The sequence below is a fragment of the Mustela erminea genome, chromosome 6 (genome assembly GCF_009829155.1).
Source record: "Mustela erminea isolate mMusErm1 chromosome 6, mMusErm1.Pri, whole genome shotgun sequence".
Lineage (NCBI taxonomy): Eukaryota > Metazoa > Chordata > Mammalia > Carnivora > Mustelidae > Mustela > Mustela erminea.
In genome coordinates, this window is record NC_045619.1 from 37,731,239 (window position 1) to 37,750,358 (window position 19,120).

At 36.9% G+C, this 19,120-nt stretch overlaps 1 long non-coding RNA gene across 3 annotated transcripts in view; it reads left to right on the forward strand.

The window, feature by feature from the left end:
- Positions 1 to 19,120, forward strand: part of LOC116593084 — an 81,259-nt gene that overhangs the window by 8,943 nt on the left and 53,196 nt on the right. For all 3 annotated transcript variants that reach the window (XR_004286738.1, XR_004286737.1, XR_004286736.1), the window contains one exon: positions 946 to 1,090. This is a non-coding gene — a long non-coding RNA (uncharacterized LOC116593084). The remainder of the gene's footprint in view (positions 1 to 945; positions 1,091 to 19,120) is intronic.

Sequence of the window (19,120 nt, forward strand, 5' to 3'; positions counted from 1 at the left end):
GCATTCCCTGATCACATTAAGCAATGATCCCTTGTTTTGCTCTGCCCTGTCTATGTATTTGTTATAGAACTTATTACACTGCTGTAATTACCTTTACCAACTCTAGAAGATGGTGAGCCCCAATCAGAGTATGTTGTATAATCTTAGCTTAACCTCACTGTCCCCATACTTTATGGTGTCCCAGCACAAAGAAGTACTTCTTATCATAACTTTTTGAAGGGATGACCCACTTAGTGATATGTTGTTTGTGTTTGTGTTTGTGTATGTTTCTACATCATGGTGCCACTTAAGAGAGAATGGCAGAACATAGAAGCTTGAGAACAACTGATGTGCTCTGCTTAACCCAGATTCTGCTTTGTCCCATTGGTGTCTTGCTGAAGTACAAATTTACCTTCATATTTCATAATATATTTTTTAAATAAGCATTTTATATCATTGAAAAAAGGATAACTGAAATTTGTATTTTTGTAGATCATGTTTGTTACTTTTAGGGGACAAGACCTGATTAATACACTTATCTTTCAAACAATGTTCATATTAAACAGTTTAGGATTCCATACAAATCAGGAAAGAATAACCCTGCCTCAGTGCATTTAATGATGTTTAACCACTAAGCTCCAAAAGTGAATGCAAGTTCTCTGTTATAGCCATTAGAATTTATTAAACTGGATCTTCAATAATAGGTTAAAAAGCTACTGTACTAAAAGAGATAGTACAAATAAGAAATGGGCTAAGATACAAGCAACAGGAATCAGAAGCTATGAAAACTAATGCTTCCTATTCTAAACAAGTTGGTACAATAACCAAATGAATTAACTCAAGGAGTAGCTTATTAACCAATGCACCTGTGCTATCTAGGAATAATTTAGGAGTCTTCTAGGCCTTTTTTGCTTCTAGTGTTTGATCCCAGAATTATCTGTTTTTGTGTACTCCTATTTATGAAAGATTCAGCTTGCCAGTCCTGACCGTGCCTTGACTGACCTCCACCGAATCTTCCAGATCTTGAGAGCTTCCTGGACTTTCACCTACTTCCAAATTCCTCTGATGCTCTTGGAAATTTGGCTAGTTCAATGTACACTCATTCATTCAGGTAACTTTCTTAGCAAAGAGCTATTGTTCCATATCAACTCTGTGTCAGGCATATATGAATAGTAGAGGCCAAAAAGAAATACTCCATGTGCTAGACTCATGATGTTTACTTACTAGTGGCCAGATACAGGAAATGATAATCTAGTACATAATACTACAATAAATAAATATTTTAGATAAGGATGTGGGCCATGGTAAAAATAAGACAAAGTAAAAGGTGAGAAAGTGACTTCCGTTAGGAGGTGATAATTTAAACTAAGTCTTGAATTATAGGAAAGAATTGACATGTGAATATCTGGAGAAAGAGAACTCTAAATGGAGAGACAAAGGGACCAACAAGTGTAGGGTTTCCGTGGTTGGGACAAGCTTGGCATGTAGGGGAATCAGAAAGTTAACAAGTGACTTTGGAGCATGTCAAAAGGTTGAGAGATGTAGTCTGAAGACAGGAGAAGCTAGATCATGAAGGACATTATAGACTATGGAAAGGAGCCTAGATTTTATTTTAAATTCAGTTGAGAGCCATTGGATGAATTTCGAAAACAGAAGCGATGTTTTGACCTTCCTATTCTGGTAACATAATCAGGAGCTCCTGAATCTACATCTGTGACCAAAGGTCTTCAAAGCATCCAACCATAGAGGAGGCTTGGGTGTGCTGATGGTATATTGTTTCTTCTATTGACCATGTTTGCGCATCATGGAGCTTCAGCACCGGGTCCCACCTTCACTCAAGTTCAGGAAATCCTTTCTCCTAGATGTTACAGTCACTTTTACCTTTTGGTAAGGCAGGCACTTAATTCTTCAGTCATTCTCTGCCTTTTTAACTCCCTTGTCAGGTCCATATTAGAGAGCTATAAGGAAACTGCCCAGACTTCTCCCCCACCAAAGCAAGCAAATAAACAAACCCTCAAAATTTAACATCTTCAACCCCATTCTGAGTTTCTTAATCCTAAGAATAGTTAAGTGGATTAGGCCCTTAAAAAATATAATTTTAACACAGCCAAATAGTTGATGCCAAATATTCTTTACTTACTCTGTATCATACTATTCACTGTTTTACTAACTGGAGTACATTCCATGGCTATTCAAGGCACAGGACATTCAAACTGCTTAAGAAAATGGTTTTTGTTGTTGTTTTAGTTTCTTTGCTTGTTTTGAGAGAGAGAGAGAGAGAGCAAGCACGAGTGGTGGGGGGCAGGGTGGAGGGAAAAGGAAAGAGAGACTCTTAAGCAGGCTCCCTGCCCAGAGCGGAGCCCAATCTGGGGGCTTGATCTCACAGCCCTGAGATCACGACCTGAACTAAAAATTAAGAGTTGGACGTTTAACCGGCTAAGCCACCCAGGTGCCCAGGAAAGTTCTTAACCTACTAAGCTTAGATTAAAGATCAGTTACTTTAAGATATTTCTTACCCATTTCCTCAAAAATTGTCCTCCTCAATATTATCAAGACCATGCTTTTTTCATCTTAAGTTTTCTGTAATGGAAAAACATTTAAACAAAAACAAAAGAGCCACCTTGTGTAAACATGTAGAGCAGAAGGGCACCTGGGTGGCTCAGTTCATGATCTCAAAGGCCCCCTGGGATTGAGCCCCACACTGGGCTCCCTGCTCAACAGGGTGTCTGCTTCTCCCTCTGCCCCTCACCCCACTCATGCTCTCTCTCTCTCATTCTCTCTGTCTCTCTTTCTCAAATAAATACATAAAATCCTAGGAAAAAAAAGTCTTTAAAAAAAAAAAGGAGAGAACAAATATAGCAGGAGTTCAGTTATGTGGATGCCCCCTTTATATTTTGTCTTCCTGGGATTAGATGTTTTAAGAACTAAACGAAATCTTTACTTCTGCCTTTGAGCAATACTGTCTTAAGTAACACTTAGACCACAATCAATATTTGAATTAAAAATTTAGAGTAAAAATACAGGAAGTTTCCTTAAACATGAACACTTATGCTTTCAGGATTAGATAAGCAATAACAGAAAAGTAACTAACTTGGACCTCTATATGCTTCTTAATTATCTACCATATGTGTAATTCTTATTGATTTTGACAGTGCTACATAAAGCAACTACCTGTAGCAACACTCTCTAAGACTCTATATAAAAAGAAAATAAATTTGAGCCTCAACACTGTAAATGCAGTGGTCATTTAAAAAATCTAAGCTGTTAAAATTATGTTGTAATTAAGATATGTAACCAAATTAAGTTTCGACGAAAGTAAAAAAAAAAAGAGCGAAGACTTCTACAGTAAAAAATAAATATATCCTAGGGATTTGGTTATGTTGTATATAATGGAACGATAATCAAATTTTATTTGTTGCTGTAACCTTAAAGTTGACTTGTTTCTCCACAAATATTATTAGAAAATAACATTGGACCGATTTGCTGTAGTATAAATTAACTCAAAATAGACAATGATGTGAATGTGCAACTGAACTGTTACAATTTCACTTTTGGTAATCAACGGTGTGTGCAAGATCTAAATCCAGGGGTTTGGGGCTTTGTAGGAATACTTTCCCCAACTTTCAAAAAATAGTTATTTTTTAAAAATTTAGGTTCAAAATTAGTTAACATATAGTGTATTATTAGTTTCGGGGTAGAATTCAGTGACTCATCAGTTGCATAGAACAGCCAGTCCTCATTACATCACGTGCCTTTCCTGATGCCCATCAGCTTGTTACCCCATCCCCCTTCCAGTAACCCTCGGTTTGTTCGCTATAGTTAAAAGTCTCTTATGGTTTGCCTCGCACTTTGTTTTTATCTCATTTTATTTTCCTTCCCTTTTCCTATGTCCACCTGTTTTGTTTCTTAAATTCCACATATGAGTGAAATCATGTTATTTGTCTTTCTCTGACTGGCTTATTTTGCTTAGCATAATACCTTAAACTTAATCAGCTTAGGTTAGAAAAATGACAGTCAGTAAGCTTGCAAAGGAAAGACTCAACCCACTTCTATTCTCTTTGGAGATAGAACATAGGTCTAAAAAAAAAACAACCATTAAAAACTGACAATGATTCAATTGTCACACAGTCAAAACAGATTTATTAAAAACTAAAGAGCACAACTATTTAAATTCTACCTTGAACTTACCTGTAACCACCCCCTTTATTAAAAACAACCACAACGAAGTGGACTTCTATCCTTTCTATAGAGGTAAATTAATAAAATCTGAGGTGTACAATTTGAAATGTATCTGTTCAAAATATATGTGTAGCTAACAGGCATCCAAAGGAGAGAAAAATGGAGAAAGAGAACTTAAGAATGTGTTAAAATTTTATGCTTTTTTTCCCACTCTCCACAATAATTTCTGATGTGGGCGAAACAAGCTGTAAGTTCCAGGCCATCAAAAATAAAGAAGTTGGGGCGCCTGGGTGGCTCAGTGGGTTAAGCCGCTGCCTTCAGCTCAGGTCATGATCTCAGGGTTCTGGGATCGAGTCCCGCATCGGGCTCTCTGCTCAGCAGGGAGCCTGCTTCCCTCTCTCTCTCTGCCTGCCTCTCTGACTACTTGTGATTTCTCTCTGTCAAATAAATAAATAAAATCTTAAAATAAAATAAAATAAAAAAATAAAGAAGTAATTATCATTGGGAGGACCAGAGAGAAATTATCATGATATAGAGGTTAAGAGCTCAGGCTCCTGAGTCAGACAGTCCTTGGTTTCAGTCCAAGCTGTACGATTTGAGGCAAGTCTCTTATTTCAAAACTGAGTTGCCTCCTGTATAAAATGAAGCTAGTACTGGGAAAAGTAAGTGAGATAATGCACAAGAAGTACTTGGTACAATACTTCATTCATTGTTGACACCAAACAATGGTTATTTCCTTTCATGCTTTTCACATGAATTTCTTAGGTACCAGGTACATGGAAGGCATCCTGTTGGGTTATAGGAATACGACAGGAGCAAGATTCTTACTATGGAACTTAATAAGAAGGAGAGAGGATTAAATATTTCATTATAAGAAAGGGCTGTGGGAATGTAGGAGCCCACGATCATTGTTGAAGAGAGTGGGACAAGAGGTAAACCAGAGAAGGCTGCTTGGAGGAGATTATTTTTAAGCTCAGAAAGGTGGGAATAGACGGGTTGAACAAGAAACAGAGTAAAAAATGTTTTCAAGACAAAAAAAGCAGTGTATGCAAATAGCTTTATTTTTTTTTCTTCAGAGATTCTGGGTATACACTACTTGTGATGGGTATACACTTTTCTCATCTTCATCTCTAGTTATTTTCATTTACTGGGACCTCTGTCTAGAATGCTTTCCTTCCTCTTTGCATGCTCCCTGCCGCATTCTGCCTCACCATACATCGTGGTTACTAATGATTAAGTAAAGACGTTGTCTGGACTTATAAGGTCATATTAGTACCTTTTAAGCCACATAGAGTAATATGAAATTTATCTTCAGAGATAAATGACCACAAGAGGTCATCGAAGGTTTTAAGCGTGTGTGTGTGTGTGTGTGCGCGCGCGTGCGTGCACGTGTGTGTGCACGTGCACATATGTGTGCGACAATGCTGTTTCCTGAAAGGTAATATTCTTCCTTGTACTTTACTTAGCATCAACTTACCTTGAGAAAAGGAGAAATGAATCTTCATGGATGCTGGGAAATAAAAACACAGATGGAATGGTCTGGAAGCTGAACATTATAACATTAACTGAAGTTTTAGATAGCCCTGTAGTCAGCATGAGAACAGTATCTGCTCTGATACTACACTGACATGTGCAACAAGAAGAGAAACCAAACCCAGCAGAGTATAAAGGTTTAAATGTTCAGAATGTGCAGCCCCAAAGATACAGTGACAACTGTGGTGACAATGGAAGTATGACTGGATATTGGGAAAACTCACACAAGAGGCCTTGACGCCACATTATGGTACAAGAAATAGTCCATGTGGGCCAGAGGCAGAAGAGAAACTGGGAAGATAATTCGATTTGCTTATTGCACTCCAAATAAACCCCAAGTTCCTCAACTTAACTTAGAAGACCCTCCAATGTTTTTCCCGTCTGTACCTCCCTTTCTGCATCTCATACCATATCCTCAAGTCGCCACTGGACTTTCGATTTCTTTATGGCTGTTTCTCACCCCCTCTGCTTATAGACACAGTTTCATTTTAGTAGATCATTCTGTTCTTATTCACTTGCTTAATTTCTCGCCAGCCTTTGGATCTGTCCTTATATGTACTTTCTTCCAGAAAGGTTTCTAAGTACAGTAGCTGCCTCTCGTTATGTTCTTCCCCTGTTAGAGCACTTCCTGTACTTCACGGAGGGCCCCAAACAATGAGGGTAAGAAGCTAATATACAGAGGCATCATGGACTCTATGATTGCACTAGTACATAGTGGGTGTTTAATAAGTGTGTGTTGGAAACTGTAACTGACTTGTCAATTGACTTAATGAATGGATAAATAAATAAGACAAAAAAAAAATCAAAACAAAAAACGGTAAGAACACCCATAAAAGAAAGAAGGGAGGGCAGGGCACTGTGTTGATGCTTTACCCATAATGTTTATAGTTTACTGCTTGGGGCACCCGGGTGGTTCAGTCAGTTAAGGTATAGGCTATAGCTCAGGTTATGATCTCGGGGTCCTGGGATCAAGTCCCACACCTGGATCCCTGCTCAGTGGGGTGTCTGCTTCTCCCTTTCCCTCTGCCTCTTCCCCCTGCATCAGGTTCCCCTGCTCAATGGGAAGTCTACTTGTCCCTCTTCCTCTCTGACCCTTCCCCACCCCTGCTCATGTTCTACTCCTTTCTCTCTCCCAAATAAATAAAATCTTTTTTTAAATGTTGACTGCTCGTATCTCTTTCTGCTACTTCATTGTTAGTGGATAGAAATGCAAAGGATTTCTGTATATGGATTTTGTATCCTATCACCTTACTGAATTCATTTGTCAGTTCTACTCGTTTTATGATGGAGTCTTTTGGCTTTTCTATGTAGTGTATCATCTCATCTGCAAATAGTGAGAGTTTTACTTGTTACCTGTTTGGATGCTTTTTATTCTCTTATTGTCTGATTGCTGTGGCTAGAACTTCCAGTACTATGTTGAATAAAAGTGGCAAAAGTGGACATCTTTGTCTTGTTCCTGAGCATAGAGGAAAAGCTCTCAGTTTTTCACCATTGAGTATGATACTGGCTGTGGATTTTTCATATATGACTTTTATTATGTTGAGCTATATTTCCTCTAAGCCTACTTCCTTAAGGTTTTTATCATGAATGGATGTTATACTTTATAAAATGTTTATTCTGCCTCTGCTGAAATTATAATATGGTTTTTATCTGTTCTCTTGTTGATATGTTATATCATATTGACTGATACATGAATATTGAACCTTACATCCCAGAAATAATCTCACTCGATCGTGGTGAATTTTTTTTTTAAATGTATTGTTGGATTTGATTTGCTAGTGTTTTGTTGAGGACTTTTGCATCTATGTTAATCAGGGATATTGGCGTTTAGTTCTCTTTTTTTTGTAGTGTCTTTATCTGGTTTTGGCATCAGGGTAATGCAGACCTTACAAAATGAATTCGGAAGTTTTCCTTTCTCTTCTATTTTTTGGAATAGTTTGGGAAGCGTAAGTATAAACTCCTCTTTAAATGTTTGGTAGACTTCACCTGTAAAGCCATCTGGTCATAGACTTTTATTTGTTGGGAATTTTATTTATTACTGAATACAATTTCATTGCTGGTAATCAGTCTGTTCAAATTTTCTATTTCTTCTAGGTTTAGTTTAGGTATATTATATGTTTCTAGGAATTTATTCATTTCTTCCAGAGGGTCCAATTTGTTGGCATATAATTTTTCATAATATTCTCTTACAGTCCTTTGTAGTTCTATGGTGTCAGTGGCTATTTCTCTCCTTTCATTTCAGATTTTGTGTACTTGAGCCCGCTCTCTTTTTAAATTTATTTATTTATTTAAAGATTTTATTTATTTATTTGAGAGAGAATGAGTGAGAGAGAGCATGAGAGAGGAGAAGGTCAGAGAGAGAAGCAGACTCCCCAAGGAGCTGGAAGCCCGATGCGGGACTCGATCCTGGAAGTCCGGGATCTTGATCTGAGCCCACTGAGCCACCCAGGCGCCCCTCTCTTTTTTAATTTAAATCCCGAATGTCTTGAATGCCGCAGCAATAAAAATGAATTAAAAGTCACACCGGTCCCCAACCTTGAGTAACTAGAATTTTGAGAGAATAGGAAACTTAAAGTTCTGGGTATGAGTGTTTTGAAAATACAAAGCAACAGACTAGGTTTTAACATCTAATAAATAATAAACTAGAAGGCTGAGGAATATTTATAAGTCAGATACCTTTGAAGACACTAAGATATAAAGCAAAGTTTGGGTAATAGTCCTTTCTTGTTAGATCTCATCATCATAAAATTTTTATCCTATATTTGTATATCTTATATATATATTATATTTTATATTTATCTTAAATGTAGTATTTGTTTACAAGAAGAGCTTATATGAGACTTTAGTTTTATGATCATTATTTTTATTACTAACCTCAAGATGCTTGTTGCTTGTTTACTTGGGTGTTATGGAAAGCTCTGCTTAATCTTTGTAGATTTTGCTTTTGTAAATTGGATTTAAAAGGACTCAAATTTAACCTGCTGGCAATTATTTAATTGCTTTTGTTATAATTAACTCAATTATTTTATGATAGAATTAAGTCAATACATATAAAAGATTGTTCAGAGTATCATGAAATTAGGAATCAATGAATTAATTTCATTTATGATTAAATAAAATAGTTTGTGAATGCAACAGACACATTTGTAAAATGTAATGCCATTACTGTATCAGCAAGAGTCTGTTAATTTTAAGCAAGGTTCCTGAATTTCTTTTTTTTTAAGATTTTATTTATTTATTTGACAGAGAGAGGCAGAGAGGCAGGCAGAGAGAGAGGGGGAAGCAGGCTCCCTGCTGACCAGAGAGACTGATGCGGGGCTTGATCCCAGGACCCTGAGATGAGATCATGACCTGAGCTGAAGGCAGAGGCTTAACCCACTGCACCACCCAGGCACCCCAGGTTACTGAATTTCTTTGGAAGATTGGCAAAGCCCAGCTGGTTGATACCAATACCTATGTTCACTTCTCCTTTAGTGTACTGCTAGACTACATTCCAGCCCCCCACGAGGGGGGCCAAGAGTCCAAGTTCTGAGCCTAATATGGGCCTGAATGACGTGTATTTTCCAAGTGTGGTCCCTAAACCTTTGAACAAGATCATTTTCTGTACCTCTCTGCTATCTAGCTGCAGAAAATCCTTTGGAAGTCTCCAAGACCTTAGAATATGGTGGAGATAAATGACAGGAGCCTAAGTCCCTGAGAAACCCTAAAGAGTAGAGTCTACCATTTCTTGTCTTCAATGTGATACGAATGAGGAATAAATCCCTACTGTTGTAAGCCATCAAGATTTAAGGATATTTGTTATAGTAGATAGTCTAATCTGAATAATACAAAGGATATGAAGAAAATTCTAAACTTTTCTCATGCCTTTCTCTCTTAAATACCACTGAACATGCTCAATGTTACTATATATTACATTATCATTAATTCTGCACAAATTTATCTAAATGAAGATGGCATTGATCTGGATATCACTAGGAAAGCTGTTTACCAAATGTTTCCTGCATTTTTACAATAAGAAATGTGCATCTAAATTAGAAGTATATAGTACTTACCATAGAGCCAAAACATTCTCACTCTGCCTGCAAAACACTAAAATGCCTTTGTTAATGTTTAGTAATATTTTCTTCCCCTACATGCTCCATATATTCTGCTAAGAGCTTTCTACTGTACAATTTCTTCAGTAGAAAAAGAGTAATTTGGGCTTGTAGGGAGTCTGATTTAATGAAAATCCATATTACCAACCCATTTTGTCAAATCATATCATGAAATACTCATTCAAATCAGAGTTAATTCTTATTTCATCTTTTAAAGTGAATATAGTTTCTGCTATTAAAAAAACAAAATTGCATCATAGCTACAAGACTGATTAATTGTTAGCAATATAAAGTTTCTCATTCTTCAAGTGCATGGAAAAACTTTTATCGTGAGGGCTAACAAAAGTAGTACAGTTATTTCTGAAGTATTGTACATTGTTTTTATTTCATTATACCCAGAATCCAAATCAGAACAATAAGGAGTCTCTGTCATTCTGAAATAGCATTTTTGGCTGACTGATTTTATGAGTGAATGCAATGTTCCCCTTAATTAATTCAATCTGAAAGGAAGTGAGCATTTTTCCCCCTCATTTTACAGATGAGAAAATTGAGATTCAGAGCAGGAAGGTAACTTGCTTAAGGATCTCCACCTAATAAATGGGAGAGCTACATTTGACCCCAACGAGATTGTCTCTGATAGCCTGACCACCTCATGACTAAATCTGAATTTCTCAGACCTGAGAACTAACAGATTATTGAGAATGTATCTGTGGATTACTAAGGATCTATAGACCCTAGGCTGGGAAATATGAAAATTAACTACTAGGCATAGTCTTATGTTATATCTTGGTCTAATAAAATCATAAACACAGATTTACATAGAAATTACAAGGCATGATGGTAAAAGAAGCTATCAGATGATCTAAAACGTGTGTATACATGCATGCATATCTGTCTATCCCGCCATTTGTTCTTCCAGTTATTGAAGAGTCTGGACTTGGTTGTGTGCAAATAGAGACGTTAGTATTCTCTACTCACTGCCTTTGCAGTGCTCTTGAAGCAGTCTTTAAATCTAGGTCTGCAAATAGCTGTACCCTAAAGACTTTAAAAGCAATAAAGGAGCAAGGAGAGGTGAAAGAGGATAAATTTCCAGATACTCAGTTTCTTTCCTTCCTTCCTTCCTTCCTTCCTTCCTTCCTTCCTTCCTTCCTTCCTTCCTTCTTCTTTCTTTCTATTTGACAGAGAGAGAGAGAGAACGAGAGAGGACAAGCAGGAGAAGCAAGCATCCCACTGAGCAGGGGTTGGATCCCAAGATCCTGAGATCGTGACCTGAACCGAAGAGAGACACTTCACTAACTGAGCCACCCAGGCACCCCCATATACTCCATTTCTTATGTATTCTTTCCTAAGACTAACCTAGTTTTGAATGATCTGTGGAAGAGACTGAAGGGCACTTCCCCTTCCATCTCCCTTTCCAGTCTCTTCTGTCCGGCTTCACAGAAGGATGGCACACACCTCAAAATTGTCTCTGGACATCAAAGTGACTTAAAAATATTGGTATTATAAAGATAAATCATTGTCAACGGATAACCAAGGAAATATAAATCACCTTAGGACTTGTGTCTTTCCATGTCTTATAGACATTGCTGTTAAAATTGAGAAACTGGGGCGCCTGGGTGGCTCAGTGGGTTAAAGCCTCTGCCTTTGGCTCAGGTCATGATCCCAGGGTCCTGGGATCGAGCCCCACATCTGGCTCTCTGCTCAGCGGAGAGCCTGCTTCCTCCTTTCTCTCTGCCTGCCTCTCTGCCTACTTGTGACCTCTGTCTGTCAAATAAATAAATAAATCTTTAAAAAAAAAAAGAAAGAAAGAAAGTTGAGAAACTGACACTTAAAACGGATTGGTACTGTTCCTTGTTGTTTAAAGACCTCACCGCTCGCATGTTACTATTTTCACAGAATGCACCAATTTTGACGGTGTTCCACAAAAGCAAAGCAAACATAGCTAAGAAATACTAAATATTGAAAGCAACTCTTTTCAAGCCTCTAAATATAAGCAGTTCTGGGGCTCCTGGGGAACTCAGGTCAGGATTCTGGGGTCTTGGGATCAAACCCCACTTCAGGCCCCTTGCTCAGTGAGGAGCCCTCTCCTCCTCCCTCTGCCTCTGCCTCTGCCCACTGCTCAGTGCTCTCGCTCTCTCTCTCTTGTTCTCTCCCTCAATAAATAAATACATCTTAAGAAAAAATAAATATAAGCAGTTCTTTTCAACTCTTCTCAACTTTGGGGCATGTTGCTAGTGAAAAGAAAATCTTTGAAGAGTTGAAGCAGTATAGGTTAATGAAGTAGATACTTTCAATGTAATTGGAATATTTTTTGAGACCACCAAAATTTTCAATATACTATTGGGTAAAACCCATGGATAAAATTTTTATGATTTCTTTCCGATTTGGTATGTATTATTCAACAAAGGAGTCCAAATCAGTTTTATCAAGTCATATCATGACATACTTACTTTAATTATTCAATCCTCTTATTTCATCTTATAAAATGACTATACTTTTTTTTTATTAACAAAAGTATACGCTAGCTCCTAGACTCGTTAGTTTGGGGTAAAAGAAGTTTCTCTTTATTTAGATACATGGAAAGTTTGATCATGTTGGCTAGTAAAATTGATGAATTCACTCTGATTTCATATAGAATAATTTAGTTATTCCCAGAGACTGAGTAACAAAGTCTGTTACAAGAAGGTACACATATTTAGCAAGGAAATATTTCTGGGTATATAAATGATTTATGATCTAGGCTGTGTATTACATGCATTATTAAAAAAATAAGTAATAAGAAGTAGCATATTGATTTAAATTTTTAAATAAATTGTTATATGAATTAATCTTTTCTTGGTTGAGAGAACTCTATTTTACAAGACATGTTTTATATTTCTCAGTGTTTTTTATAATACTTTTGAAAATGAGCATTAAAATGCTTACCTGAATAGAAAAATGAAGTTAGGCTTTCCTTATCACAAAGTATTTTATTCTGCTTTCCAAGTTTTATTATAAAGAAATATTGATATATCTAGAATATGTCTCTTATTCATTTACTGTTATGTGTAATTGCAGTAAGACTGCTGCATAATGATTTGTCCAACTGTTAGTATCATCAACTCAAGGGCAACAATTTATTTGTCATATAGTAAAGTTGTGCTTGCAATTATTAACATTATTGATTCATTAAATAAATGCAATGATAGCCATTTTCTAACAAAGTATTTTTTGGGCATGAGGAGACAGGACCAGGAGCTGTGCTATAAGCGAACATACTATATTTTGCTAAAATTTTTATTACCCAAAGTTAGATTTAGAGGACATTGTCTAACATCTGCAGTATACTTCTATCCATGTTCTATCACACAAAGAGTCTGTGGTATGTGCCAAATGACTATTAAGAGTCAAGAGACGGTGTAATTTAATGAAACAAACAAGGATAGTATAGGCTGCCATTTTAAAGGTCACAGATAGCCATACACACTTTGGGATACACACTTTGTTCTTTTCTACTGATGAAGAGCACCACTCTGGGTTGGAGTCACTGTTTATTAGACTCCGCATTCCCCTTTTCCTGATTTACTTTCACTTTTGCAAGAACACATTCTCAAGTCCCTTCTTAACAAAGGGGTTATCAGAGGTAACTTCTGCATCCACAAATATTTTTAAATGGCTTTAGTTGGCCCTTATGCTTGATGAGATATTTTGGTTGTTTATTAAATTCTGGCTAACAACTCATTTCTCAACAGAATTTTGAAAATGTTACTTCATTAGATTCTAATATCCAGTGTTACTGATAATATTTTGAGGCTGGTATAATTCTTAGTCTTTCATAAGAAGACCTGTTTTTCTGACTGAAAATCTTTTATGATCTTGTCTTCATCCCTGGAATACTGAAATATTCAAAGTGCATCACTATGGGTTTCGAGAATCACCCCCCCCCATTTAGTATAATAGGTATTTTGTGGGTTCTTTCAATCCTAAAATTCCTGGCCCTTTAGGTTTGGAAATTCTCTCCTGTCATTTCTTTAGAATTTCCCCTATATTGCCTTTGTTTTCTTACTGGAAATTATAATATCTGATGTTAGACTGTTGTCAGAAAGTCTTGTTTTCAAGATTTTATTTTTAAGAAATCTCTACCCCAACATGGGGCTCAGACTTACAACCCTGCCATCAAGAGTCGTATGCTGTACTGACTGAGCCAGCCAAGGCTCCAGGAAGTTTTTTTAAAGATTTTATTTATTTAACAGAGAGAGAGACCACAAGTAGGCAGAGAGGCAGGCAGAGACAGAGAGGGGGAAGCAGGCTCCCTGCTGAGGGGAGAGCCCAATGTGGGGCTCGATCCCAGGACCCTGAGATCATGACTTGAGCCACCTAGGTGCCGCAGGAAGTTTTTTGAAAATAGTTTTTTGGTTTCACAGTGAGAAATGGTTTTACCAGCTAAATTGCATAGTAACAAAATTAAGCTAAATCTGCAGCTCCAGAGTTTTTAGACAGTTTGTTTAAAGCACACAGCAAGAAAAAAAAATTATAAAAATGTTATATTGGCAAATATGTACTAAAATTCAGAGTAATTTAGTTTTCCATACCTTTCTGGGTAGATTGAGGGGAGTCTTAATTTCATGAATAAGAGAAAAACCAAAGCAAGATGACAGGAATTGAAATCCTGGCTTCACCACTTTCTAGCCAGGAGATATTAGGCAAGTGACTTCATCCATCCATGCTTCAATTTTCATCTTTAAAATGAAGTATCAATGGGTGCCTGGATGGCTCAGTGGGTTAAAGCCTCTGCCTTCAGCTCAGGTCATGATCCCAGGGTCCTGGGATCGAGCCCCACATTGGGCTCTCTGCTCAGCGGGGAGCCCGCTTCTTCCTCTCTCTCTCTCTCTGCCTGCATCTCTGCCTACTTGTGATCTCTCTGTCAAAAAAGTAAATAAAATAAAAAAAATAAAATAAAATGAAGTATTAGCAGGACCTGTCCATAAGGTTGTAATAAGGGTTGAATTGTTATTTTTTTTAAAAGACTTTGTTTATTTATTTGACAGAGTGAGAGATCACAAGTAGGCAGATCAGCAGTCAGAGAGAGAGGGGAAAGCAGGCTCCCCACTGAGCAGAGAGCCCGATGTGGGGCTCTATCCCACGGGCTCAATCCCAGGACTCTGAGATCATGACCCAAGCTGAAGGCAGAGGCTTAACCCACTGAGCCACCCAGGCGACCTGGGTTGAATTGTTAATAGGTCAAGCTGTATGAAATGTCTGTGTCGAACTGGTTTTGACTGATAATTTCAGTTTCACATGGTTGAGCCTAATGTAAAAGATTTAGGAACAAATAGTGCCTGACGCATGGTGAAGACTACACAGCATAAGTCTTAGCTATGAGTCAGTTCAACCAGATGCCATTAGAGTAACAGGTGCAGGTAGCCATTGTTAGGTCAATTTTGGGTAAAGCCATTAAAGAATACTTCTCAGAAGTGGAGAAAGTAAGTGACTTTCACTTCTAGGCAACCAATCTTTTTGCAAGTCAGTGTTTTTTAAATTATTTGCTTTTGACAAAAATTGAAGTAGGACCTAAATGAGCTATGGGTTAATAGGTTATTAACAGTTATTTTTGGTGATAGATTACTGGGCTATTTTCACTTATAGCATGGAATTCAAGGGGCGCCTGGGTGGCTCAGTGGGTTAAAGCCTCTGCCTTCGGCTCAGGTCATGATCCCAGGATCCTGGGATCGAGCCCCATGTCAGGCTCTCTGCTCCGCAGGGAGCCTGCTTCCTCCCCTATCTTTCTCTGCCTGCCTCTCTGCCTACTTGTGATTTCTCTCTCTCTGTCAAATAAATAAAATCTTAAAAAAAAATAACATGGAATTCAAATAATTGAGTGATGTTTATGTTAAAAAAATACTGTCATTTCTTTTTTTTTTAATATTTTATTTATTTATTTGACAGATAGAGATCACAAGTAGGCAGACAGGCAGGCAGAGAGAGAGGAGGAAGCAGGCTCCCTGCTGAGCAGAGAGCCCAATGCGGGACTCGATACCAGGACCCTGAGATCATGACCTGAGCCGAAGGCAGAGGCTTAACTCACTGAGCCATCCAGGTGCCCCAATTATTTTATTTTTCTAATAAAATTTTACTTTTAGTTATTTTGGATGACATTTATAGAGTATATTTTTTTGAAGAATTGCATATCATATTAAAATAACTTGATCCAGAAAAATTATATATTAAACTGTAAGAGATTTTTAACAAGTTAATAAATTAAACTTAGTTTATAGTCATAACCTAATACTCTTACTTCTGAACAGATAGGCATAAATCAACAACCATGTTGTGTAAGAAAATGTTCAACTGAGGAATAAGATACCAGGCCAATGCTGACTTCTAATTTCTGGGAGTGAAACTTCTTTTTTTTTTTTTTTTTCTTTTAAGATTTTATTTACTGAGAGAGAGAGAGAGAGAGCAAGCACACAAGCACACAAGCAGGGGGAGGGCCAGAGGAAGACAGAGAGAGAGAGAATCTCAAGCCAACTCCATGCTGAGCTGAAAGCCCAACTTGGGGCTCGCAGGATCCTGAGATCACAACCTGAGCTGAAATTAGGAGTTGGGCGCTTAATAGACCAAGCCACCCACGTGTCCCATGGGAGTGGCACTTCTTAAGCCTTTCTCCCTTGGATTTGGTAAACACCATTTCTCTACTGTTAAGGCAAAGTGAAAACGCTAGATTAATAATTTACAGTTTGGACAATGTTCAGCTTGCCCCATTCCCTGAGGTTCTACTTTGATAAGGCTGAAATAGAGACTAGGGCAATGATATGTCTTGGGTTTTTAGTTGTTGAATTTAAGTCCATCAATAAGAAAATTGATACTCAGCTTACAAACACAGAATGAAGCTCAGATTTTTAAAATTGTATAGGAAAGTTACTGTAAAAACCCTAGAATGCATCCTCAGATACAGGGAGCCACGACCTCCAGCTTGAAGTTCTATAAACAATATGCTCTCCAGCTTTTAGACAAGTGCCATCTAAACCCGAGACAGCCTGGGATTCCATCAGAATCACAGAATGCCTGTACTACTATTTATAAGACAAGTTCATGGAGATTCATTTTTTAAAAAATCAAAATAGATAGACTTATTATTAAGTTTCTGTCATTTTATCTAAAAATTTCTGGAAAAGTATAAAATAAGATTATTACAATCAGTACTGTAAGGTAAAATTAAGAACAACTTTTAGTGTCTTAGTATTAATCAATTCTTTAAAATTGTATTGCAGAATAAATGTACCAAAGCCCGATTTCTAGGCTTTCCCCAGGAATGGTGATTTTGAATCAATAATCATACATTATTATTGTTATGTTTCTATAAAACAGAAAAAACACATGATGAAAAGTATAGTAACTGTCCTGATGAAATTATATATAAGGAAGTCAGAAATTGGATGAAAAGACTATTTCCCAGTATCCAGATATTTTCTAAAAATGACTAGCTAACAACATTGTTTCTTTTGTTTTTGGCCACCATTCTCTAGTTTATCACTGACCTAATCAAGTCAACATCACCGGGGGCTGGGGATAGACTCCAAGTACATGAAAACAATGAGATTAGAAACACATCTCAGTCTTCTATAATGTAGAGATATCAGAGACAAAGTATCAATACATTCAGCCTGGGAAATATTAGTAAGAACAAAATCACAGAGAACAGTTTGGGAATATATAAAGAAACCTTGGAAGTTCCCAACTTCGAATAATCTTACAGTTTTCAATTTATACCATATTATCTTCTCAGAGTACTATAATTTAGAATTGATTCTGGCCTCACATGTGGAAAAACAACAGATTTGAAAGTTTATGTGTGACTTTCCTTCAATATCTAAACCAATGACTAAATATTACAACCATTCAAGGCAATGCATATATTTATTAACATAATTGTATTGCCCAAGAGTACAACATGTTATTTTCCACATGTCATTTTCTATTTGACAATAACATCTGATTTACTCAGTGGTCAATCTTCTGTTCATTTCAACATTTGTAATAATCTGAGAACTGAGAGCGAACAGGAATGTTCAGATCCATTGAAATACCTGGTGTTTTAAGATTCATGCATCTTGTCTATTGGCTAGATCCTCAATTCAATATTTTATGTAATGAATGGACATTTTCAACAAGCTTGTTATTTCATTTCTCTGTCCACATCAAAGTGGAAGGGGAAGAACTGAAAGATTTGTTTGAGAATCTATGTATTCATTCCATAAACATTTTTTTTAATTTTTTATTTTTTATAAACATATATTTTTATCCCCAGGGGTACAGGTCTGTGAATCACCAGGTTTACACACTTCACAGCACTCACCAAAGCATATACCCTCCCCAATGTCCATAATCCCACCCCCTTCTCCCAACCCCCCTCCCCCCAGCAACCCTCAGTTTGTTTTGTGAGATTAAGAGTTATGAAAAACCCACCGCGAATATCATTCTCAATGGAGAAAAACTGAAAGCTTTTCCGCTAAGGTGAGGAACACGGCAGGGATGTCCATTATCACCACTGCTATTCAACATAGTAATAGAGGTCCTAGCCTCAGCAATCAGACAACAAAAGGAAATTAAAGGCATCCAAATCAGCAAAGAAGAAGTCAAATTATCACTCTTCGCAGATGATATGATACTATATGTGGAAAACCCAAAAGACTCCACTCCAAAACTGCTAGAACTTATACAGGAATTCAGTAAAGTGTCAGGATATAAAATCAATGCACAGAAATCAGTTGCATTTCTCCATAAACATTTTTAAAAGAACTTCCTGTGTGTTCAGCCCTGCACGAACAAACTAAAATGTTCTATAATAATTAAATAATAGCCATAGAAGAGACAAAAAAGTAACCATACTAAAGCCAAGCATAAAATTGGTGATCATGAAAATGACTCTAAATTTTTATAATAACATCTAAATTATGCTTACAATTCTTTGTGTGTGAAAGCAAGTAGGAAGCGTGTTTATTTTAGTAGGACATTTTAAATATTATCTTCATTTTCTAGGACTGTAACTTAAAATACATATTGTTGAAAATGTAATCTTTAATACTTAATTTATTTTATAACGTTCATTTACTGAGGCAGATTTCACAATAGCAGCAGGTGTACAATGATATTAGCGGGCAGTGCCTCACTGTTTCTTTAGAAACTTCTAGAATTTATTCTCATAAAAATAATTATCTCCAAAGGCCAGTAGAGAAATTTAATAAGCTTGAGATTAATTATGATTACATTATGTCTCAGAAAATGGACATTGTGTAATAAGGTACAGCTAGATTCCCTGGAGAAACCACAGTGGTTATTTCCAATTGGCTATTTCT